Source organism: Silene latifolia, chromosome 4 (assembly GCF_048544455.1).
Source record: "Silene latifolia isolate original U9 population chromosome 4, ASM4854445v1, whole genome shotgun sequence".
Classification (NCBI taxonomy): Eukaryota; Viridiplantae; Streptophyta; class Magnoliopsida; order Caryophyllales; family Caryophyllaceae; genus Silene; species Silene latifolia.
Genome location: NC_133529.1, coordinates 60,524,033 through 60,551,873, shown reverse-complemented (window position 1 = coordinate 60,551,873; position 27,841 = coordinate 60,524,033). Strand labels below are relative to the sequence as shown.

General features: G+C 36.5%; 1 non-coding gene across 1 annotated transcript; it reads right to left on the bottom strand.

Annotated features, from left to right (window-relative positions):
* Positions 1-8,711: 8,711 nt before the first annotated feature.
* LOC141654423 (small nucleolar RNA R71) lies at positions 8,712-8,819 on the bottom strand. Its single transcript, XR_012547984.1, has one exon. It is a non-coding gene; the product is annotated as a small nucleolar RNA R71 (small nucleolar RNA).
* Between the last annotated feature and the right edge of the window lie 19,022 nt (positions 8,820-27,841).

Below are 27,841 nucleotides of genomic sequence, written 5' to 3'. Positions count from 1 at the left end.
CTTCAAAATCATCACTTGTGTCTCATAAGCTATCTTTGAATATCTAGTGTATTTATTCTAAAGATAGAGTGGGAGAAAAATGAAGACACAAAGAATACAAAGAATAATTTGTATGCTTGAGTAAATGAGATCTACGAAAGAAAGAATGATTTGTATACCAAAAAAAAAGGATAGTATACATGAATAGATGAGATCTATGGTCTCGAATAGATGAGATCTACATGACAAAAGAGACCAAATGAAGTAATCAAAAGAATATGTTCTTAAGATAACTACACGACGAGACCAAAAGAAAGTTTTGATAGAAAATGACTAAAGAATATAGAAAATGAGTAAAGAAAAGTCTCAACAAGAGATTTGGCTAGTCTATAACCTACATATAAATAAGAGTTTCAATATTGATATTTACTTAAGAGCCTAAATAAAACAAAGTTGCATCCTTGAATATAAATGAGATTTATGATTAAAAGTTGCAAAGAATGATATGCCAATGTCTACAAGAGCTAAGTTAATTGTTAACCACGCTAGTGTCATTACTTAACCTCATTATGAAAATGAAATGGTTAAACCTCCTTCCGAAAAAGGTTATTTTGAGAAGGACGTATATTAAATGGTATTTCACTTTTAAATAATGACATTTCTACGCATCATTATAAAAATGAATGAGTTAGAGATTAAAATCTCTTTCCATAAGTTTAAGATTGAAACCTTTTCAAACTAAGTATTTTGAAAAGATATGTTGGGAACATATATGGTTTTATCTTAATAACTTGACAAAGCAAAATGTATTTCAATTCTTGAAATGTTTCGATTGAGTAGTCAAATACGGAACATGTGGAATTAAGTGGGAGTTTGAAATTATCATGTGAAGACATGAAATTTAGTAGGAGCTATCATCTTGTAAAATTTATAACTCATTACTCATTGAGAATGACGAGCTAGTACTATCTTTCACAAAGAAGTATTTGAGTTTTCAATTCTGGATGAAAATGGACTAAGATGAATCCAATCACATCATGGGATGTTGGATAGGCATTGAGACATGCACATCAAATCAACAAGAAACGTAGGTTATTCATATCGATGAAAATCGAATTACCATAAGCAGTCATGGTCATTCATTGAACCTAAGAATGGTTGATCACATGATTAAAGATTACTAATGTTTCCGCCATTAGAATAATCATGCACATGTCCTATCATGAATCATATGCTTAAGAGCATGATGAGTCATTGGTAAGCCATAGAATAATCGTCATGAATTCTCGAGGAGAACTAATGATCTATTCTAGTGTTTGACAGAACACTCTGTTATGTGACAAGAAGTTGCACATATTGAAGTTCGAAAACGCGTAAGGATTTATGAAAATCCTAAGATGTTTAAGCTAAAAGGAGAAATAAGAAGTTTGAAAAGATACTTGGTTATAGTAAGAAGTTACTCAAAACTAGTATTTTCAAAATTTGCTAGGACTTATGAGAAGTACTAGGCTAATCATCTTGACAATTGTTGCAAGATCCTACAAAACATATACCTGGTACGTTATGAGTTGGAAGAACACTTGACTAGTGTGAGTTATGTCGTCCACCATAATTCGTTTGTTATGTGATAAACAAAAAGAAAGTTCTCTCAAAGTAAAGAACCTAAACCTAGTTTGGGAAACTAGATATGTACTTGGTGAGATTCATGCTATCTAAGACAAACATGAAAATAAAGGAAAATGCAATTCAAGAGTTTAAACGCATGGACACATGGTATGTTAAACACATGTTGCGAGTAACTAGTGTTTACACACTTACAATATACATCACAAGGTTGTAATATGGTATTGACTACCCGAATGTGATGTCGACATTTGTCGTTTGAGTTATTATTAACTTACCTTATACCTTGTTACATCCAAACTGGTTGTAGAGACAATTGAACCCCGTTAAAGTGAACACGGATTAGCATTGTATTCGCCCATAGTCACTTGCATGAGGTGACGTCTCGAAGTGACTAGAGTGTGATGCGATTGATGGCAAGTTCAAGTGCCATGGAGTCATATGAGATGACTAGTCGATCACATAGGCAGACTGTTAGGAACACTTTGTCGGGCTAATGACCGCTTATAGAGTTCTGGGAAATTTATATAGCCTGGTCGTGGCGAGAGCTACTATAGTATTCTAATAAGTTGATTCTTTTGACTAAAGACTGTTCGCCTAAGGTGGCACAGTTTCAGATTAACTTTTATTTATGTTACTACGACCTTCGTAAATGGGGTCAAATGGGCATATTTTGGGTTATGATGGCTGTGGCTAGTCGAAGGGAATGAGTGCGATAGGAATTGTCCACTCCTTGTCAGGGTTATAACAATATCTCAGGGCCACTCGAGGAGTAATGAACTGGAAATGCGTGGCCACGCTCGGAAGGTATCTATGGTAGATAATTCCGGTCAATCAGTTATTCTCCAGATCGAGGAAACCACTCTCGATATGATCACTTGCAAGTACGACCTGAAAGACACCTTGCATTGAGTGGGAGATAGTAATAGGACAAGAGAATTGGTGACGCACACTTGTCGAGGACAAGTGGGAGATTGTTGGAATATGTGTCCTCCGACAATAATGCGATCACAACTGTCGATCATGATGATCACATGTTTAAATCTCATTTTAAGAATACATGTGGGATGTAATATTTTACATCAATCGGTCCACACATATCGGTAATGATTGGCTGACTAGAATTTGACATTACTGTCGTGCGACGGTGGTGATCAGTTGATCCCCTTAGGTCATACCTATAGGGAAATACCCTTAATTGATTATTTAATTAATCGTATGCCGATACGAGTTAATTAAATTTCTTAAAATTGACGGATGATTTGTGAGTGAGATTAACGTGTCTTATTATAATTCGATTAAATTAGATACGGTCTAAGTAATTGAATTGTTTTATTACTTAGATAAAATTATTGTTTACGAAACAATTTGAAATTGAAATTGAATGAATAATTTATTATAAATACAAGACGTTGTAATTTATAATTTGATAAACCGTTTTGGTACAAGTAATTACGAATTACTAGTCGATTTTGTAAATGACATAATTTATGAGTATGTTGATTTTTAATATGTTAAAAATACATTACAATTTCATAAGTCAAGTAACATGTCACAAATGTCACAATTGACAAATGACAAAATAAAATGGACCATCCATTTTATGTTAAAAGTGCCGAAATAGTGGAGGGAGTATAATGTTTAAATTGTGTTAATTATTTTAAGTGGAAAACAAAATGATTACACACCTATTTGTAGCCATGCAAGTCTATTTTCTTGGGAAGAAAATGAGCACCATGCATTGGCTCACCTCTCCCTCCCCACCGGTTTTCAAAAGAGAAATATAGAGGGGTTTTCCTCTAATTTTTCATTCACTACTTCACATTATAATTTCTAGTGTAAGAAATTATCAAATTCTCTCTAACCTTGTGAAAACTTAGAGAAATAAAAATCCTCATAAATCTTTCCTCTCTTGGCTGAAAAATACAAGAGAGAACAAAATTTATTTTGTGTCAAATTTTAAGTAAGACTTGTATTATTTCTAGTACAAAATAATATTAGTTATTAGGGGTTTTTCCTTGGGTATTCACTTTTGGGAGAGGTTCTATTTTGGACCTTTTGTTCATCCATTATTAGGAAAGCTCAAGAACTAACAAGAAAGTGATCTTGTTGGTGCCCTAATATCCGAAACCTCAATGTAAGATTGACGATTTCTTCTTTTATCTTGCTTTAGTTTGCATGCATAAGATCTAGGATTTATTTTATGACTAAATAAATTTGAACATATATGAATATGTAAATTAATGAGATTAATGATTTCTAACACATACCTTGTACCACTCCTCAAATGGATGGCACTAACCAATTCATGTCTTGGGGGATTACTTTGAGATGGTAATTGCCCCTTTTGTCTTTGAGAGCTAGAAGATGCTAATTGAGACATTTGGGTTTCCAACATCTTGGTGTGGGCTAAGATGTTGTTGATGGTGATGTCTTTTGCTTGGCTATCTTTTTGCATTTGAGTGAAAAATTCTTGTTGATTCTTTTGCATTTGGAGGACCGCTTTTTGAACATCAAAACCTTGGTCATTGGATTGATTGTAACAGGGTTGATTTTGATAACCTTAGCTTTGATTGTAAAAGGGTCTTTGAGCTTGATTTCTCATTGGAGGTGGGGTGTATGTTGGTTGAGGGTTTTGAACATTTTGGTTTTTGTATGAAAGATTGGGATGGAATTTGGTATTCTCATTGTAATAGTTGGAATAAGGGGTGCCATTCTTGTATGCTTGGAAAACATTCACTTGTTCAGTTGTTCCCCTACATTCACTTTGGTCATGTCCCAAAGTTCCACAACTCTCACATACTCCACTTGGAAGTGAGGATGATGCCACCATAGCATTAACATGTTGTTTGGGTGATTTGGAAGCTTCATAAAGCTTAGCCATGGCCTTCTCAAACTTCAAATTGATGGTGTCAATATGAGCACTTAGTTAAGCACCCAATTGTGTGATGGAATCTACCTCATTCTTTCCTCCTCTATTAGCCTTTCGAGGCCTACTATATTATGAATTATGAACCGCCATCTCTTCGATTTTGGCCCATGTTTGATTGTCATAAACTTCGGTGAACATTCCATTGGATCCCATATGGAGAATGTTGCGCGAGTCTTCATATAGATCATTCCAAAATTGTTGCACAAGGAACCACTCGCTAAGTCCATGGTGTGGACAAGAACGACAAGTGTCCTTAAATCTCTCCCATGCTTCATACAATGATTCCTCGTCTCTTTGCTTTAACCCGGTGATTTGGGCTCTCAACATATTAGTCTTCTCCGGAGGATAGAATTTCTTGTAGAAAGCAAGTGCCAACTTCTTCCATGAATCAATACCAAGAGTAGCCTTGTCTAGGCTCTTTAACCATTGCGTTGCGGTACCGATCAAGGAGAAAGGAAATAATACCCATCGGATTTGGTCTTGAGTAACTCCGGTTTGAGAAATCGCATCACAATAGTCACAAAAAGTCTCCATATGTGAATGAGGGTCTTCACTAGGCATCCCTCCAAATTGACTTCTCTCAACTACGTGTATGAATGTGGATTTGGCAATGAAATTACAGATTAGATGTTGTGGTGTAGGAGTACCATTTGGTAAGTTCTCCTCAGTTGGTACGGAATGTGATGAAAATTTAGGCATTGTGAGTTGATTTTGTGGTGGGTTTTGTATTGGGTTATCCTGTCCTTCTCTTGCAAAAGGGTTGGTGAACTCAATGTTATTTGGTTGAATGTCCATAATCTCACCAATACCTAAAACTCTTGGAGTACCTCTAGCAATTCTTCTATTGTTGGTTAAGGTCCTTTCAATTTCAAGATCAATAGGTAGTAGATTACCTTGTGATCTCCTAGTCATGCAAAATATCAAACAACTCGAAAACAATTAGAACAACCTTGAGGAGTTTTACTTCCCCAAGGTAAAGAAAGACACAACTAAAAACAATTAGTGAAAATCAAATCAAGTTAACACCTTCCCCGCCAACGGCATCATTTTTGGTTCGGTTTCAAACTCGTCGTCAAAAGCTACCAACCAAAACAATATTTATAACTTTACAAACTACTCTTAGCAAAGAGGCAAGTAAAGGTCCGATCCCAAGGGACGGGTATTGATGTAGGATTCTCAATTGCAAATGGTTGTGTCTTAGGGTGTCACAATTTGGGTTGAGGTAGGAGATCATCTAAACTAATCAAAAAGATGAATAAAACAAAGCAAGGTAAATAAAGGGGTTGTAAACAATTGATTAAAAGCACTAGGGTGTCATGGCTTCATAGGGGATTCATGGGAGTTGATCATATAAACATGTTTTCAATTATATGCAAGCACTTATTGTTGTGATGGGATCGAGTTAGTGTATAAGCTTATAATCCCTAAGAAGATTTGGGTCCTGGAGCCGAATCGATTAGATTGTACAACACCTACAAGTCGACTTAATCCTTTCTATTCAACTATATGCATGGTCTAATGAGGCTCGAGTTGGTGTATAAGCTTACAAGCCTCATTGAAAAGATAGGTGATGGGTAAAAAATGCAAGGATTCATAGGCTTGCATTTCATCAAACATAACATGTGCATAAGTTGAAATCACAACAAGCAAGCAATTTAATTATGAAGACATATTAGATTAAGCATGAATCAATCCCCATGTTCGTTTCCCCTAATTCCCCATTAACCCTAACTAAGGAAACTACTCACTCATTATCAAGTTTAGCATGCTAACAAGGTTGTCAATCATATTAACAAAGCAAAACATGATGAATAAATGAAAGTAATTAACAATAATTAAAACAAGGGTAAAAGAAATTATACCTATGAAGATGATTCCAAATAATAAAGCAAAGAATAATAGAAGTACTTGATGATTGATGGAAGGTTGTCAATCTCCCAAATAAACCCAAATAATCTTCTAATTACCCAAAATAAATGAAGAACAATAGAGAAATTAAGAGGAGATTAAGATGTGATTAATATTGATAAATTATATTACAACTAAATTAAGACTAATGAGATTAAAAATGGATTAAGAGAGTACTAAGATTTGATTAAGAGGTGATTAAAGGATGATTCTAATCTAGGTAGTACAATGGGTATTTATACTAAAGATTAGGTACAAAGATTAGGGTTACTAAGGGCTTAAATGACTATTAAGACTCTAAGAAAAGTTGAGGAAATGCTCCTCTCGAAGGAAATGAGCATTTCCGTGCTAGTCCCGTGCTGATCTGCCCGTCCCGTGCTGAGGCACGGGTTGTTCTGCCTTAGGATCCGCTCGGATCCTGGGTGAGACGCTCGGCTCAGGCTGCTGCAAGACGCTCGTCCTGGCCACAAGACGCTCGGGTCCTGCTGCTCAGAGACGCCCGGATCGTGTCTGATCCGCTCGGATTCTGGGACAATATGCTTTTCTTCTTTTGCTCCTCAACAATCCGCAAGGATCATGTCGGGGATGCAAGGATCCTTTCATCATTGCCCAATTCACTTTATTATCTACTTAGGCCTTCTAGTGTTGGTCTTCTCTTTGATGCTTGGTCATTAGATGTGATCAATTTAGCTCCATTTCGCCTTATAAATGCAAGGTTAGCACTCCTTTCCTACCGAGGGGACAAAACTTCAAAGAATATGCAAAATGGGAAACTAAATAGTAAATGACCCAATTATGCATTATAAAGCATAGAAACGAGGTTAATTCGGGGACTAAATGTGCTCAAATATGAGTCACATCACATCCTCCCCTACAATGGGCACTAAAACCTCATAGAATGTGCAAACTAAGGAACATAAGATAGAAACGACCCTAATAAGTACTAGAAAACATGGAAACGAGACTAGTTAGGGGACTAAATGCACACAAATATGAGTCACATCACCATGCAAAATCTAATATATGTAAAATGATAAATTAGGTAGATATAATATTGTCTAATTGTTTCTATCACATGTTTGTATTATCACGATTAATCTTTGTTTAAAGGCCTTATTCATTGATTAAGTTTGTTAATTCATTCTATAAGTAGAGAGGCACGGAATCGGATTAACTAAGCATGTGTAGTAGGACGACCTAGTCATAAACGATAGTTTCTCGAGGACCCGGTCTATGGTTGACACTAATATCGTGAGGTGGGTGTCTTTAAGCCTAAACAATTGACAATGTTATTATTTCCGAGTTTAGCATGAATATATATTTACAATTGCATGTGTGACCCGACTCCCCTAGACTCCTTTAATCATATAGTTTACATCGTTTTATTTGCTAATCATCAAACCAATCGTAATCGACCTTGATAGAAATCTTTTCATAGCATTTCATAGCACAATTCCCGTCTCCTTGTGTTCGACCCCTATTACTACATTAATTTTTGTCTATGGAAATTATCTTTGTTAGGTTTGCGACATAGCCTATCAAATTTTGGCGCCTTTGCCGGGGAGCATGGTTTTACTGCGTTTAGATTTGTCGATTTCTATCTTGTTTTCTTTTGTCTTAAGGAACACTTGTTCCTTGAGACCGTTACTTATTATTTTCTAGAGATTGTTGTCTTATGCCCATGACTTCTCGTAGTGGAGATTTACTTACACAGCGGTTCCGAGCCCGAGAAAACCTTTCGTAGAAGACGATGTTTTTGGAAAGAGGTTAAAGAAGCCGCTTCTCCCGTGCAAGTTGAAAGTGCAAGAAAGTCTTACTTAGACGATCTTAAAGCTCTTGAAGAGAAGGAGGTTTCTCGTTCATCATCTCCACTACCACCACCATCTCCAACTAAAAAGAAGGTGAAACTTTCCGATCACTCAAAGCACACCGCAGATATGCTTCCGGCCGGTATTACAACTACTCAAATTACCACGCCGGAATTCGAGATCAAGTCGGCTTTCATTAGCCTTGTGGAGAGGAAGCAATTTGGGGGAAGTCCTTTGGAGGATCCCAATTCGCATGTGCAAAACTTTTGCGATTATTACTCCATGATTCGGCAAACGGGCGTCACTCAAGCCCAAATTAGGGTAATACTTTTCCCTTTCTCTTTGAAGGACAAGGCAAAGCTATGGATTAATAGCCTTGATCGCACCGCTATGGGAATCGCAAATTGGGAGACATTGGCTCTTGCTTTCTATCAAAAGTTTTTTCCACCGGAGAAAACTCAAACCTTGAGGAGCCAAATCACCGGATTCTATCAACAAGCTCTTGAGAGATTATATAAAACTTGGGAGAGGTACAAAGAGTTGCAAAGCCAATGCCCACATCATGGGTTGGATGCTTGGTTCCTAGCTATAACATTCTATAATGGATGTTGTGCCGAGTCTCGAAGGATTCTAGTTTCCGCCAACAATGGGCGGTTTGATCAAATTGACACCGATATTGCTCATGCCACAATCGAATGTATGGCAATCCATGACACGCAATAAGTCAATTCCCGAAGTGTGCCACTCAAAGGTAAAGAAGAATCCTCCGAAAATCCCGTCTTGTTAACTCAAATTGTCTTACTCCAACAACAATTGGCGGAACGAGATGCTAGGGATTCTCTCCAACAACTCAATGTTGTGTCCTCTACTATTCAAATCATTATTTGTGAAGGTTGCGGGGGTGCGGGTCATTATGCCGCTCTATGCGAAGCTACAATGGAGGAGGTATATGTTTATCAAGCTTTTAGACAAAGTTCTTATCCACCGGGTACATTTTCAAATACATACAACCCGAACTCAAAATTCCACCCGAACTTGTCTTACACAAGCAACAATGTGCTCAACCCTCAACCTCAACCCCAACCCCAACCACAACAACAAAATGCTTACGTTCCACAACAACAAAAGTATAATCATCCACCGGGTTTTCAAAACCAACAACAAAGGCCACCTCAACAAAATTACCAACAAAATCAAGATCCACCACCACAAAATGGCCAACAAAATAACCAAGGAGGAGATAAACTTGAGGCTTTGATGGTACAAATGCAAAGGGAACTGTTGGCTCAAATCCAAAAGAGTGATTAAGCTCACAATGCCGCAATCAAAATGTTAGAGCAACAAATGGCTCAACTAGCCTCATCTAGCTCTTCAAGGAAGACCGGCCAACTACCATCCCAAGGTACGCAACCATATGAGACCATTAATGCTATTTCCTTGAGAATTGGTACAAGCTATGATGGGCCATCCATGACTTTGGATGATGAAGTGGTTGTTAAAAAGCCCAAGCTTGGGGAAAATGACAAAAAGAAGGCTAATGAAGAGACTCTCGTTAGGGATCGTGTGCCATTTCCTCATCGCTTGTTGTGGCATAAGAGAAATAGTAAGCTTGGTACCAAGGAGATTAATGAGGTGATTGTTGAGAAAGAGATCTCTCTTAATGCTAAGGAAGGTGATGTCGTTTCTAAGAAGGTGGATGCTCCTATTGAGGTTGAGAAAGAGAAAGAGAAAGAGAAAGATGTGGAGGATGCTCCTCCAAAGGATGTTGTACAAGTGCCGTTTTCCCACCGTCTAGCAAAGCACAAGGAGGAAGGTAAGTTTGGTAAGTTCTTGGAGGTTGCTAGGAATTTGCAAGTCACAGTCCCATTTATAGAATTGCTTACCCAAGTCCCTTCCTATTCAAAGTTTATGAAGGAAATCCTCTCAAAGAAGCGATCCTTCAATGAGGTTGAGACCATTGCTTTCACCGAAAAGTGTAGTACACTCTTACAAAACAAGTCTCCCCTGAAACTTAAGGACCCCGGTAGTTATTCTATTCCTTGCACTATAGACACATATACCATTGATAAGACTCTTTGCGACCTAGGTATTAGTGTAAGTGTCATGCCCTATTCCATTTATGAAAAGCTTAACATGGGTGCTTTAAAATGCACAAGTATCACCTTGCAAATGACGGACCGTTCTTTAAAGCGACCTATAGGTGTCTTAGAAGATGTGCCCATCAAAGTTGGCAAATTTTTTATACCCATTGACTTCCTCATACTTGATATGGTCGAGGACTCACAAACCCCATTTATATTGGGTAGGCCATTTTTACACACCGCGGGTGCGCTAATCGATGTGAAAAAGGGGAAGTTGACATTGGAAGTGGGTGATGACCGGGTTAACTTTAGCAAAAATAACACCATTAGAAGCCCAATGTTACAAGAGTCTTGTTATTTATTTAGCACTGTGGACTCTCCTAATACCTCTATTACACTTGGATCCTTAATGATGGATCTGTTGGAGGAAGATATTGGTGTTAATTGTTTTGTAGGTGACGATGCTAAGAGTGCTAAAAGGAAAGGGGAATTTTCTTGGAAAAATTTCAAATGGATGCGGAATGCAAAAGAAGCTATGAAAGAAAACTCGGATGGTGGCGAGCTCAATGATGAAACTTGATCAAATACACTTCTTACGTCGTGCGGGACGTTAAACCAGCGCTTCTTGGGAGGCAACCCAAGCTTTTTATTTGCTTTTATTTATTTTTGTTTTTAATTTTCCGCAATTTATTGTTTTTCGTAGAATTAGAAATAAATTACTAGACTTGACGGTATTTTTTTTTTGTGATTTATAGGTAAAAAATGAAGAAAAGGAGGCTTAAAGGAGAAAAATCACGCTTCCCCGTGCAAAAACCTCGTTCGGGGACGTAAGTTTCAAAAATGGGACAGGATATATCAAATACGGAGGAAGCGAAAAAGTCAGCATAGGACTGGTCAACCCCGATCGAGGTTGCCAGCCCCGATCAGGGACGTGGTTTCTCGTTTTTTTGGCTTTGTTTTGTTAACGGGTAAGACAAAAAATTATTCTATGATCTCCTCCATCCCGACGGTACTCCCCTTTCCCTCTACTCTATCATTTTTCTTCATTTCTTCACTTTAAATCACTACAAAACACTACTTTCTTCATCATTTTGCAAGATTCATTCATCATTTAGCATCATCAAGTAAGTATTCCTCTCTTTTCTCTTTGATTTCATCCATTTTAATTAATCAATTCAATCAAGTTTATCAAACCCTAACTCAAATTGGGAGAAATTGATTTTGTGCTTGTTTTTGCTAGAAATTGATTGTATTAGGCTCTATTAATGTTTATCGGATGAATTAGTTAACTAATTTGTTCTATTATGTGTCTATTTGGATGGATTTTGGTTTGCCTTAAGATGAATTTTTGTCTTAAAATTTCAGAAAAATGGCACCAAGAAGACCTCCTACCCAAGGTTCTTCAAAGAGGAGAAGAGGTGATGCGGAATCCTCCCGGCTGCGGAGGATGTTCAAATGGAAGAGGTACCGGAATGGCACGATCCGCAATTTCCCGGAGTGATCTTTAATTGTAAAAAACAATGGGACAATTGGGTCATCTTACGCAACAAAGGTATGAAACCGACTAAGTTCATTAATCAAGCTTCTTTAAATAATATTGGTATAGAAAAGAATGTTAAGACATTGTTTAAGAACCTTGGCATGAAACATTGTTACATCATGGACTATAAGACCTTTCTCGAACTCATACTTGAGTTCTTGAACTCTTTTGAATTTCATAAGTCAAAAAAAGAAGGTTTTATACATTTTGTGAGTTTCCGGTTGTTTAATAATGACCATCAATTGAACTTAGCGGAATTTGCGACCATTTTCCAATTGCCTTATCAAGACTTGCCCGTTGAATTACCCGACTCTTACAACTCGGTTATTACATGGAATTGCATTTCTCACTTCCCTTTTAAAGATTGGGACCATGTCCCTCACCAATACATTCACTACCCCGACATTCGTGTTTGGCAAAGATTTATGGGGTGGACATTGTTTGGGAGAAATGAGCCTCATTCGGTGAGGAAAATAGAGATTGAGATTTTGGGTGCCTTTCTTAATGTCAATGATGATGATAAATGGGGGATCAACATCCCTTACCACTTTGCGGTACATTTGACAAAGCAATGTAACCCGAAAAATAGTTCAATTGTCTTAGGAGGATTGGTTACTAAAATTGCTCAACACTTATGCTTCTTTAACCAAGAGACCACTGACTTGAGACCGTTACTTATCACTAAGGAAAAAGGGGTTGGACTTGACTATGACTACTTCCTATCTTGCAATTGGTTTCGGGATTCTCATCCAAACATGGTTTGGAAAATTGGTAGACAAGACTCATTTAGTCTACCGGAAGAGAAGAAAGAAATAAAGGCCTTAGTCCATACCAAGCCCTATCATGGGAGTGCCCCTCTTACTCGACCTATTTATCACTTGCCTCTACGAGGTGAGGCACCTACCACCATTGAGCGGCGTGAGAGAGGTCAACCCTCTCAAGCACACCATTCCACCTCTAGTATTGACATGATGGACATGATGCGTGATCTTAGTCTTAATATTAATACCATTCGTGATGACCAAAGACTTGCATTGCATCCCATATATGATCATTTTGCTAGGGAAGTAGTAGGTCGACCTGAGGGGCCAAACCCTTCATTTTATACTTATCCCCCGGGTGGATTTCCTCCTCCTACTCCCCCTCCTAACCATGATGTAGGTACTTATACTACATATGCTCCCGGTCCGGATTTTTGTGGTTCGGATTATGAAGTTGAGGCATTTAATGGAGGGTATGGTGGCTATGGTGGTTATAGTAGTTATGGATATGGACTCGATAGTGGCCAAATCATTGGTGAATATGTCACTCCTATCCAAGGGGATGATTCTAGTGGAAGTGGTCATCAAGGAGAAGCATCCAGAAGTGGTAGTGGTAAGAAGAAAGGAAAGAATGGGTTCAACTTTTGGCCTTTTTCTTAAATGAATGATGAAAGGAGGAGTCCCCCGTATACATACTAGCTTGGGGGGAGGCTAGCTAGTCTTCAGAACCCCCGCAATAACGCGGAAAATATAACTTATAAAATGCGGAATTTTAGGAAATTTTTAAAACTTTTAAAGTTTATAAAGCGCGGGTTCATAAAAAAATCTAAAAGACAAATAAAGAATGCGGAAATAAAGATTAAATTATACAAACGCGATAGTCAAAGGTGAGGGAAAATATATCCCTCGAATGACAAAAGATAAAAGGTGAGTCTAAGCAATCCTAATAAACCAACTACTAGTCCAAGGTTTAGTTCTCACTAGCCCACACGTCTTCCCCACGTAAGCATCTTCACAACCTGTCATTCATGTAAACATGAACGCCACAGTCAGTGGGGAGTAACTCAAGGTTCTCCCAGCCACAAAATGTCGAAACACAGATAAACAAGAACATATTGGAACATCATAGATATAACCATTTGATGCAAGCATTGGGACATGAGACTAACATTCAAAACATGCGTAGTAAATCATATATAAGGCATATGATACATCCATGTGAGACAATCCAACCAAAACGTCGTAAATGATAATACAACTATAAACACGATAGAATATCATATGTCACGGATTAACAAGATTACATAATAATACATGTGAATGGAAACCTTAGCCGTGAACTTGAAAACCAAATAACATACAATACACGAAATGGGACTACTAACATCACATAATAAGCAAAGCATCCGGCTCAGAGGCTACCTTTAAAGCATGTCCGAGATACAAATCCTTATTACCTTGGCTCAGCGGTTACCTTTAAAACATGTCCAAGGCACGACCTCTAAAGTATATGGCTCAGCGGTTACCTTTAAAACATGTCCAAATACTACAAACAAGTGCCCGACTCAGAGGTTACCTTTAAAACATGTCCGAGGCACAACACATAAAGTATATGGCTCAGCGGTTACCTTTAAAACATGTCCAAATACTACAAACAAGTGTCCGACTCAGAGGTTACCTTTAAAACATGTCCGAGACACAACATATAAAGTATCTGGCTCAGCGGTTACCTTTAAAACATGTCCAAATACTACAAACAAGTACCCGGCTCAGAGGTTACCTTTAAAACATGTCCGAGGTACAACAAACAAGTATCTGGCTCAGCGGTTACCTTTAAAACATGGCCAAATACAACAAACAAGTGCCCGACTCAGAGGTTACCTTTAAAACATGTCCGAGACATAACAAACAAGTATCTGGCTCAGCGGTTACCTTTAAAACATGGCCAAATACAACAAACAAGTACAACAAACAAGCACAACAAATAAGCACATAGAACGGGATTATTAATGTCACATTCATACTTATGGCTTGCATCTCACCATAAATACGGATGGGAACACCAATCCCGACGAATCATATCGCAACTAGAGGGCCTCTGGCTCACCCCTAGTATCCGATAGGACCAAGACTCAAGGACGGGATGACTAATGTCACATTCATACTTATGGCCTGCATCACCATAAGTACGGATGGGAACATCACTCCCGACGTTCATACCGCAACTAGAGGGCCTCAGGCTCACCCCTAGTACCCGGTAGAACCAAGACTCTCACAACCGAACAATACTAGACATTATCTAGAGTACGACTTATAATAAATATTTCATACGATTATTATACTAATAAATATTTCACTTCATAATTTAACATGCCGGTTAAATAAAATAAATAAAACATAACAAGTAGTAATGAATAATTTACGTTATGTGAAAATTTACGGAATCCAAACAAATCTAATACAAGTTACAAAATGAGCCCAACATTTAGGACCAAAAGAGCCCAACGATTTGGACCATAGGAGCCCAACAAATAAAACCGATTAAATCCAACAATTAAAGCCTAATATGTAAAAGAACGATATTTATGAGCCACGTTATACGAAACACGAGACAAAACGTAAACAAACCAAAATTCGAACCACCCATTAGCATATACGAGTCAACAAGAGAAAACTTTGGTCATAATACGCATAAAAAGCATAAACAACCATCATACACGAAGGATAAATATATTTATAGAACTTGAAACGGTAAAACGGGCGCCATTTACTCTACGGACTCCGATCGAGTGATTCAAGTGGCTAAACCACCTAATTTTTCGACGCCGGTCCATCTGTCATATTTTCAGTGGTGTTGGAGGTTGTCCCGGTCAGGTATGACGGGTGTCCAGGCTACCACGGGTGAACTTAAGACGGTTTCTAAGCACGAGTAAGGCGGCAATCGTCCATAATAGTTACCCAAATCATACATGTATATACACATGAGACGTAAATTAATAAGTTGGCTCAAACCGCCCAAGAAACAACTCAAAAACAGTCCACAAAATACACCCATCAACAATCTATACACATGGTTTCTAGACAATGTGTGAAGCCGTCTTAAGACAAAATTTTAAGCATGAAAGGGGTGAAATTTCTCACATACAACCAACCCAATTCATACATGGATATACAAAGGAGGCGGGAATCAAATATTTGGTTCAAATTATCCGTGGGATCGACTCAAAAACAGTCCACAAAAGTCACTCATCATCAACTTATATATACATGGTTTTTCTAGCAAATTCATGAGGCCGTCTTAAGACAAGTTTTTAAGCGTCCTTCAAAATCGACAAGAGAAACAGGCAGACAACTTCACCAAATACACATGAAACCAGGAAATTAAATCAGGACTAGGCATCAAATGCAGCACCAAAGCAATTGACTAACATCTGATTGAAATAGTGATTCCCAACTTAAAGAAAAGAAAGAAAGAATAAGAAAAGAGCAACTTCACCATCATTCTGATTTCTATCACAAGATAAATTATTTAAAAACCTGGATCAACAAGTAGGAAATCCTGAGCTAATTAAGATCATTACTTCAACATCACTACACGTCTACACCTAGTTCTGAACAATAGAAGAAAGTGTCGCTCTGCTCGATCAAATGTTCCATCAGGATCATTATCTCTACCCAGGTGCCTTATAAAGAGGCTCTCATTCAAAACAAGGTAGAAGGAAATATATTCAGTGTCAAGACTAAAAGGGGAGAAAATCATAGTACTTAATAAAAATTTAAGGGTTCTACATTGCTCCTCCGTGACATAGAAGAACAAAAACAAGGCACATATAAAGTGTGCATCCAATACGAGTGAATAATACAATTCAGGAATTTTACAAAATCAATCAGTATTTCCTTCTTGATATCAAGCTGAGAGTCAGAACCAAAAAAAAATATCAAACTGAGTGTAGCCGAACCAACAACAATTTCAGCTCACAAATCGCGTCCAAAAACACCCAAAACAGTCCCCTGTTTCACTTTTCATTTACCAGTTTTGCGTCCGTCTTAAGACAAGTTTTTAAGCATGTTACAAGTTGAAAATTAACCATACAAAGGGCCCATGTCATACTTGGATATACACTTGAGACGGAAGTAAGAGAGTTGGCTCGAACCACCAACCAAGCATAGACCAAAACGAGCACAAAAATCGTCTCACAGCTCCTTCATTCACATTTTTACTTAGCCATATTGAGTTATATTTCGACCCCCATTAAAACAAGGTTTAAGACGGAGTTTAACACAATAAATTCGAGCATACAAGTGAGTAAAGCATAAAGAACCAATCTTTAACATATAAGAGCATGAAAAACGACATATAAGACGAAATTTCGATATTTTGTCGAGTAACCTATCACCGTTACCTTAAACGCTCCTTATTCTTCGAATAAAAGGTCCAAAAGGCACAAGTCTCACTCTGGGTCTTCAAAACCTTCATTAAAGAGCAATAAAACGGGATAAAGAAGCTAAAAGACGAAACTTTTATAAGACGGCGAAAAACGAAACCACCACAAAAACGAGACTTTATTACCTTGAAAGATGAAGGAGGAAGTAAGGAGAAGATTGGTACAAAAACTATGGAATTTGGTTGAGAAATGACGTTGGGATCTGGGTCTCAAGCTCGGCGAAAAAGATGGAGTTTAGCTCTGTTGTCTGTCATTGTTGTTGCAGCTGGTGAATTCGAAAAAGAAAGGAAATGAAGGAGGGAAGTGGGGACGGGAGTATTAAAATAATAATAATAATAATAATAATAATAATAATAATAATAATAGATTAATAATAGAAGGTTTATTTAAAAGTAGAGTGGGTGTGGATGTGTGTTGTTGATATGGGATTGGTCGAAAAAAAAGGATTAGCCTCACATGTGAGAATGTGACGGTCTAAAGCTAGATGGAATTTCGTCTTAAACCTACTATAATTTAAGACGGAAGTTTACTATCATTAATAATATTATTATTATTAATACTATCCGACTAAAATACGTATTTTTATATAAAATAAGCTTTTATATATTACTTTTATAAAAATCGTGTTTAAAATAAATAAATTAAATTAATTAATTTTAAAATATAAAATAAAGTCATTAAACGGTTAAATAAATTATAAACGTAAAAATGAGAATTTCGCGGGTGTTACAATCACCCCATCTTCTAAAAAGTTTCGCCCTCGAAACTTGAAAGTAGGAATGAAAGGTTATAAAAAATAAAGCTGGACTTTTTGAAATTGGTAACTAAAATATCAAAAAGTTACTTATTGTAAAAACTAAAATTCTTTCAAAAGTTTTAGGTAGAATCTCCCAACAGAACCCGATTCTCATCAAAGGAACGAAAGTGCTCTCGTTGCGCATTCAAGAACATCACACTCCGAATCAAAGATAAGGTCAAAATACCGAATCATTTGCAGAAATCCAAAATCAGAATACTTTCAAAAATATTTATGAAGAGTTTTCAAAACTATAAGCCTCCTTTATGGAACGAAATTGTTCTTGTCGTGCACACAAGAACGCTAACTTTTCAAGTCAAAGACAAGTTTTAAACAAAAATCATTCATCGATAAGTGCAGGACAAGTTATTAGACGCCTTTAATAACGAGTCCTAACATTCCATCAACTTTAAAAACACTCGAAAAAGGTAATCCACTCAAATTTTCTTTTGCAAAAGCCAAAATAAAAATAAAAGTTTCATTTTTACACTAAAAAAGGAGTCGAGTTCTTGAAATTATAACATTAAACTTTAACAAGGAATCATAAATAAATCAAAGTTAGTTAGAGATTGAGCAAAATTAAAAGTAATCTCGGGTTTAGTAATTAAAAATCAATAAAAAGAAGTTATACTCAAAGAACAAAAGAGAATTAAATCAAATTTTCATTTTCAAACCTTTAAAATAGGTAAAGTTTTGTAAAAGTGATATAAATTTTTAATAACGAACCAAAATGATGGTTTGAAATGTTTAGAAATTTTACAATTTGAAAAACAACTTAGACATCAAAAATACAAAGCACGCTAAAAGAATTTAAACTTATCCAACAAAGAGCTATGACGAACTTCCTCGGGGTAAGAGTCGAGGTAAGGTCAACAAGGATGTCAAAGATAGAATTTTTCATAAGCCTCTAGACTAGATTCAAAAGGGAAAGCATAACCAAAAGAATAGGAGATGCATGAATGATAAAGCTTATGGTCAAGGAAAAAGGGAAAGGTACAAAGGTGAGTTGAGAGGAAGAATTACAAAAGAATTCCAAGGGTAAAACGGAATGAATGATATAAGAGCCGAAAGTAAATCAAAAGGAGTTTAGAAGAAGGATGAGCATCACGGAATAAAAGTAAGATAAGGTTGATCAAGGATAGAAAACACACCCGTAACGGTGTCGGGAGGAACGGCGGCTCCGACTTGATTCTCGACACGAACGGCTTCTCTTGGCTCAGCTTCCGGATCATGAGGAGGAGAAGTCTTCTTCTTCTCGGGGCAATCCTTGATGAAATGAATGGGATTCTTGCAAAGGTAACACTTCAAGGGCATATCGTAGCATCCAATCCCGGGGTGATAAGCTTGCCTACACTTGAAACACTTGCGGGTCTCCTCAGGGTTGTCTTCCGACGAGGGAGCTTGTCGACCTTGCACTTGTCCACTTGGTCCTTGTCTTCTTGGAAAGGGCTTCTTCCTCCTATTAGCATATGATGAAGATGAGGGCACAAAGGATCTCTTGCCACGGTAGTTAGGTCGATGGTTGACTTGAGCATTGGCATCTTGTTGATTCCGGAGAATATGAGTAAAGGCTTCCATGATAGTATTCTCCACCTTGGTTGATCGCACCATCTTCTCAAGACACCAAATAAATCAATCAAGTTAGCACCTAACAAATAACATACACAAAGAGACTACCAACTTAGGTCCTTAGTTCTACCCATCTCTCATTCATTATTCAAGGTCAAGTTCAAACTAAGTTTGGGGTACACGTGTGTGCGTCGGGAGCAACAAAGGCTCTGATACCAACTGTGAACCCCCGCAATAACGCGGAAAATATAACTTATAAAATGCGGAATTTTAGGAAATTTTTAAAACTTTTAAAGTTTATAAAGCGCGGGTTCATAAAAAAATCTAAAAGACAAATAAAGAATGCGGAAATAAAGATTAAATTATACAAACGCGATAGTCAAAGGTGAGGGAAAATATATCCCTCGAATGACAAAAGATAAAAGGTGAGTCTAAGCAATCCTAATAAACCAACTACTAGTCCAAGGTTTAGTTCTCGCTAACCCACACGTCTTCCCCACGTAAGCATCTTCACAACCTGTCATTCATGTAAACATGAACGCCACAGTCAGTGGGGAGTAACTCAAGGTTCTCCCAGCCACAAAATGTCGAAACACAGATAAACAAGAACATATTGGAACATCATAGATATAACCATTTGATGCAAGCATTGGGACATGAGACTAACATTCAAAACATGCGTAGTAAATCATATATAAGGCATATGATACATCCATGTGAGACAATCCAACCAAAACGTCGTAAATGATAATACAACTATAAACACGATAGAATATCATATGTCACGGATTAACAAGATTACATAATAATACATGTGAATGGAAACCTTAGCCGTGAACTTGAAAACCAAATAACATACAATACACGAAATGGGACTACTAACATCACATAATAAGCAAAGCATCCGGCTCAGAGGCTACCTTTAAAGCATGTCCGAGATACAAATCCTTAAGTACCTTGGCTCAGCGGTTACCTTTAAAACATGTCCAAGGCACGACCTCTAAAGTATATGGCTCAGCGGTTACCTTTAAAACATGTCCAAATACTACAAACAAGTGCCCGACTCAGAGGTTACCTTTAAAACATGTCCGAGGCACAACACATAAAGTATATGGCTCAGCGGTTACCTTTAAAACATGTCCAAATACTACAAACAAGTGTCCGACTCAGAGGTTACCTTTAAAACATGTCCGAGACACAACATATAAAGTATCTGGCTCAGCGGTTACCTTTAAAACATGTCCAAATACTACAAACAAGTACCCGGCTCAGAGGTTACCTTTAAAACATGTCCGAGGTACAACAAACAAGTATCTGGCTCAGCGGTTACCTTTAAAACATGGCCAAATACAACAAACAAGTGCCCGACTCAGAGGTTACCTTTAAAACATGTCCGAGGCACAACAAACAAGTATCTGGCTCAGCGGTTACCTTTAAAACATGGCCAAATACAACAAACAAGTACAACAAACAAGCACAACAAACAAGCACATAGAACGGGATTATTAATGTCACATTCATACTTATGGCTTGCATCTCACCATAAATACGGATGGGAACACCAATCCCGATGAATCATATCGCAACTAGAGGGCCTCTGGCTCACCCCTAGTATCCGATAGGACCAAGACTCAAGGACGGGATGACTAATGTCACATTCATACTTATGGCCTGCATCACCATAAGTACGGATGGGAACATCACTCCCGATGTTCATACCGCAACTAGAGGGCCTCAGGCTCACCCCTAGTACCCGGTAGAACCAAGACTCTCACAACCGAACAATACTAGACATTATCTAGAGTACGACTTATAATAAATATTTCATACGAGTATTATACTAATAAATATTTCACTTCATAATTTAACATGCCGGTTAAATAAAATAAATAAAACATAACAAGTAGTAATGAATAATTTACGTTATGTGAAAATTTACGGAATACAAACAAATCTAATACAAGTTACAAAATGAGCCCAACATTTAGGACCAAAAGAGCCCAACGATTTGGACCATAGGAGCCCAACAAATAAAACCGATTAAATCCAACAATTAAAGCCTAATATGTAAAAGAACGATATTTATGAGCCACGTTATACGAAACACGAGACAAAACGTAAACAAACCAAAATTCGAACCATTCATTAGCATATACGAGTCAACAAGAGAAAACTTTGGTCATGATACGCATAAAAAGCATAAACAACCATCATACACGAAGGATAAATATATTTATAGAACTTGAAACGGTAAAACGGGCGTCATTTACTCATACGGACTCCGAATCGAGTGATTCAAGTGGCTAAACCACCTAATTTTTCTACACCGGTCCATCTGTCATATTTTCAGTGGTGTTGGAGGTTGTCCCGGTCAGGTATGACGGGTGTCCAGGCTAACACGGGTGAGTTTAAGACGGTTTCTAAGCACGAGTAAGGCGGCAATCGTCCATAATAGTTACCCAAATCATACATGTATATACACATGAGACGTAAATTAACAAGTTGGCTCAAACCACCCAAGAAAAAAACTCAAAAACAGTCCACAAAATACACCCATCAACAATTTATACACATGGTTTCTAGACAATGTGTGAAGCCGTCTTAAGACAAAATTTTAAGCATGAAAGGGGTGAAATTTCTCACATACAACCAACCCAATTCATATATGGATATACAAAGGAGGCGGAAATCAACTATTTGGTTCAAATTATCCGTGGGATCGACTCAAAAACAGTCCACAAAAGTCACTCATCATCAACTTATATATACATGGTTTTTCTAGCAAATTCATGAGGCCGTCTTAAGACAAGTTTTTAAGCGTCCTTCAAAATCGACAAGAGAAACAGGCAGACAACTTCACCAAATACACATGAAACCAGGAAATTAAATCAGGACTAGGCATCAAATGCAGCACCAAAGCAATTGACTAACATCTGATTGAAATAGTGATTCCCAACTTAAAGAAAAGAAAGAAAGAATAAGAAAAGAGAAACTTCACCATCATTCTGATTTCTATCACAAGATAAATTATTTAAAAACCTGGATCAACAAGTAGGAAATCCTGAGCTAATTAAGATCATTACTTCAACATCACTACACGTCTACACCTAGTTCTGAACAATAGAAGAAAGTGTCGCTCTGCTCGATCAAATGTTCCATCAGGATCATTATCTCTACCCAGGTGCCTTATAAAGAGGCTCTCGTTCAAAACAAGGTAGAAGGAAAGATATTCAGTGTCAAGACTAAAAGGGGAGAAAATCATAGTACTTAATAAAAATTTAAGGGTTCTACATTGCTCCTCCGTGACATAGAAGGACAAAAACAAGGCACATATAAAGTGTGCATCCAATACGAGTGAATAATACAATTCAGGAATTTTACAAAATCAATCAGTATTTCCTTCTTGATATCAAGCTGAGAGTCAGAGCCAAAAAAAATATCAAACTGAGTGTAGCCGAACCAACAACAATTTCAGCTCACAAATCGCGTCCAAAAACACCCAAAACAGTCCCCTGTTTCACTTTTCATTTACCAGTTTTGCGTCCGTCTTAAGACAAGTTTTTAAGCATGTTACAAGTTGGAAATTAACCATACAAAGGGCCCATGTCATACTTGGATATACACTTGAGACGGAAGTAAGAGAGTTGGCTCGAACCACCAACCAAGCATAGACCAAAACGAGCACAAAAATCGTCTCAAAGCTCCTTCATTCACATTTTTACTTAGCCATATTGAGTTATATTTCGACCCCCATTAAAACAAGGTTTAAGACGGAGTTTAACACAATAAATTCGAGCATACAAGTGAGTAAAGCATAAAGAACCAATCTTTAACATATAAGAGCATGAAAAACGACATATAAGACGAAATTTCGACATTTTGTCGAGTAACCTATCACCGTTACCTTAAACGCTCCTTATTCTTCGAATAAAAGGTCCAAAAGGCACAAGTCTCACTCTGGGTCTTCAAAACCTTCATTAAAGAGCAATAAAACGGGATAAAGAAGCTAAAAGACGAAACTTTTATAAGACGGCGAAAAACTAAACCACCACAAAAACGAGACTTTATTACCTTAAAAGATGAAGGAGGAAGTAAGGAGAAGATTGGTACAAAAACTATGGAATTTGGTTGAGAAATGACGTTGGGATCTGGGTCTCAAGCTCGGCGAAAAAGATGGAGTTTAGCTCATTGTCTGTCATTGTTGTTGCATTGGTGAATTCGAAAAAGAAAGGAAATGAAGGAGGGAAGTGGGGACGGGAGTATTAAAATAATAATAATAATAATAATAATAATAATAATAATAATAATAATAATAATAATAATAATAATAATAATAATAATAATAATAATAATAATAATAATAATAATAATAATAATAATAATAATAATAATAATAATAATAATAATAATAATAATAATAATAATAATAATAATAATAATAATAATAATAATAATAATAATAATAATAATAATAATAATAATAATAATAATAATAATAATAATAATAATAATAATAATAATAATAATAATAATAATAATAATAATAATAATAATAGAAGGTTTATTTAAAAGTAGAGTGGGTGTGGATGTGTGTTGTTGATACGGGATTGGTCGAAAAAAAAGGATTAGCCTCACATGTGAGAATGTGACGGTCTAAAGCTAGATGGAATTTCGTCTTAAACCTACTATAATTTAAGACGGAAGTTTACTATCATTAATATTATTATTATTAATACTATCCGACTAAAATACGTATTTTTATATAAAATAAGCTTTTATATATTACTTTTATAAAAATCGTGTTTAAAATAAATAAATTAAATTAATTAATTTTAAAATATAAAATAAAGTCATTAAACGGTTAAATAAATTATAAACGTAAAAATGAGAATTTCGCGGGTGTTACAAGTCTAGTAAGTTTTCTTTGCTTTACACTTTAGTTTATTTTCTCGCAACCCATTAAATATGACCCCTTGTCCTTCTTGTTTATGTGCTTTGAGCCATTTTTATGGTTTAGTTGGGTAATTTAATTGTTGGCACATCGAGGACAATGTTGTGTTTAGCTTGGGGGGAGATTGCATTTGCATTGTAGTGTAGTTTGCATGTAGAAAATTTGAAAATTTTGAGAGAAATTGTGTGTTTTTGCTTGCTTTTAGCCTACTTTCCCTCTTATTTATCCTAATGATAGCTTATAGCTAATGATTTATTCTTTTATGATGGGATAATTGCTACATGGGGATGTCTTGACATAGTTGGTGAGAGATGGAAAATGAACCGAAAAGGCTTGATCTTGACTATTGGCAAGCTACAAAATTGGTAAGGTAGAACCTCTTTGACCGATGCATCCATATCCGGTCTCTCTTTGGTGAGTGTAGGTCTTCTTATGGTGTGTGTTTCATCAAAATGCACAAGTATGGTCTTCATTTCATCTCTTTGTAAGCATGCATTCATATGTTGTTAGCATTTTGGAGTCATTCACATAATTAATTTTGTCTTTTTAAACCCGTTCACAAAATTAATCTCTAGCTACATATAAAAATTACCTACCTTGTTGAGCTAGTAGCTTTAATGAGTTGTGTTTGGGTGCTCATTTGGGATTTGTTTTATTTTGAAATATCAACGTGAGTTTGGTCTTAATGCTCTTGAAAAAGAAATGAGAAAAGAGAAAAAAATGAAAGAGAAAGAATTGAAAAAAAATGAAAAATGATGAGAAAGAAAGGAAAGAAAAGCATGAAATGAATAAAATGAAAAAAAAGAAGTATGATTTGAATTAAAAGAAGAAGAAGAGGTTGGTGTAAGAAAACTCTCATGTCTTATTCATATATTTTGGAGAGCATTCTTATGATTTGTATCGGTATTATTAGGTTAGTTTCGGGATTGAGCATCCTTTCATTTTGGATAGTTGCTAGCTTAACTTAAGCTCCACATTTCCATAATTCATTTGTTCCCCTTTCTACCCAAGTCTTTTATCCTTCTTCTTACCCATTTGGCTTCTTTTTCATGCTTGCATATGATTGTTTTTGGCTTGTAGTTTTGAAATGATTACCATATTAGATTGCGGGCACATTCTCATGAGTCGAGGATAAGTGAGTGTTTTCACACAAAAATGTCCTTTCACATACAAATGAGTTTGAGTGCATCGTGAGAGTCCATTAGTCAAAAAATCATGCAAGAGCTTAAAGGTTCGTTCAAAGTCTTTCATGCTACGCCGTCGTGTAAATCTCATCCATGTTTTTGCATTATTCCTTGTCCATGTTGTCTCGGGTTTTGAATCATTATGCTTAGCTTGTTTTAGGATATTGCAATTAATGGGATATGGTTTCTTGCTTGGGGACAAGCAAGAGTTTAGCTTGGGGGAGTTTGATGTGTTCATTTTATATATACTTTTACCCCTCATTTTAGCTCGGTTTTAATTGGAGTTCATACTTTAATTAGTATATTTGTGAGTTAATCTTGTGTTCTAGGTGTGTTGCATGTATTTTGTTACATTTTGTAGGAATCTAAGTATTTAGAGGCTTTTTCCTATCACATTAGTAAGCACCAAGTTCACTAAGCTAAGTGGAAACAAGATGGACCAAGCATGACCATGGAAGATGTGTTTCCAATCCCAAGGAAGAAAGTATGAAGCAATGAATTGATAAATACAAATGATCATACAAAAAACCCAATGAAAAGTCCAAATTCATGTGGAAAAGATCAAGCTTAGGATTCTCTTTGGAAGCTCTTAAGTTGATAGATTAAGCATTTACCCGGGTACATTAAAGGACATTTATCGCAAACATTGGATTCCCTCAACATTTAATCAAGAAGTTAAAGGAAAATGCCTGGAATGCTACGCCCCCGATCGGGGTTGACCCCGTTTTGGACCTTTACGTTATGCCCCTATTTTATTATAAATAGAGGCCTTAATCCGTCATTAGGGATACCTTTTTCATACGTCTTCATACACTATTTCACTCTCTATTAGCCTTAAGCAAAAAATTCTCTCTTAGTATTCATTTTAGTTTTAATATTGTTAAGCATTTGGTTGTTAAACATTTGGTACTAATTTATTCAAGCATTTGGTTCTCAATTGTTCTTCCTTGCAAGTTCCATTTCTATTTCGGTAATTCTAATTCTAGTTTATTTAGTTTACGTTTTCATTATTAGTTATCACGTAGTTTCGTCATTAGTACTTTTATTATATCACATAGTTCGTTATTACATTTTATGATTCATCATTTAGTTATTTACTTCTATAATCATGTCTAGCATTCCTTACAACATAGTTTGTAGTTTACATTTCAACATTAGTAGCTAATTTTCCTTAGTCTAGGAACTAGGAAGCCATGCAAAATCTAATATATGTAAAATGATAAATTAGGTAGATATAATATTGTCTAATTGTTTCTATCACATGTTTGTATTGTCAGGATTAATCTTTGTTTAAAGGCCTTATTCATTGATTAAGTTTGTTAATTCGTTCTATAAGTCGAGAGGCACGGAATCGGATTAGACTAAGCATATGTAGTAGGACGACCTAGTCATAAACGAGAGTTTCTCTAGGACTTGGTCTATGGTTAACACTAATATCGTGAGGTGGGTGTCTTTAAGCCTAAACAATTGACAATGTTATTATTCCGAGTTTAGCATTAATATATATTTACAATTCTATGTGTGACACGAGTCCCCTAGACTCATTTAATCATATAGTTTACATCGTTTTATTTGCTAATCATCAAAACAATCGTAATCGGCCTTGATATAAATCTTTTCATAGCATTTCATAATGCAGTTCCCGTCTCCTTGTGTTCAACCCCTATTACTACATTAATTTGTTTCTAGGGAAATTATCTTTGTTAGGTGTGCGACATAGCCTATCACCCGACCAGCTTGATCCGAAAGAAACATATAACCCGAAATAACCTGACCCGATCTAAACTAACCAGAAAATGTGACAAACGCAACTGGGTCGACCAGACTGATCTATAACAACCTGACCCACCATCGTCGTAACACAACGCCAATAAGATGACATGTGTACCTTTGGGCCATTATTTGTCCTTACTTAAACCCAAAATGTAATACCCCGTATTTTATATAATCGATTAAACGGATATTATTATATATTAGTATTAAACATTTTATATTGGCTGCATCGTAATATCGTGAATGTTATTAAGTCGGGTTTATATGAGTCGGGCTACATCACATTTTGTCTTTTGGGTCAAGAATTACCCATCTACATTTACCCAACGACCATACCCGTTTAACCCATTTGCCCTACCCGGAACATGTAACCACCATTTACCCTAAACCTAATCTAAGAGCCGCTCTCCCTCTCCCCTCTTTTCATTTTATCATTCATAAAACCATTTCTAAACCTAGAGAAAGGGAGAGGAAGAAGAATTGTCGAGCCT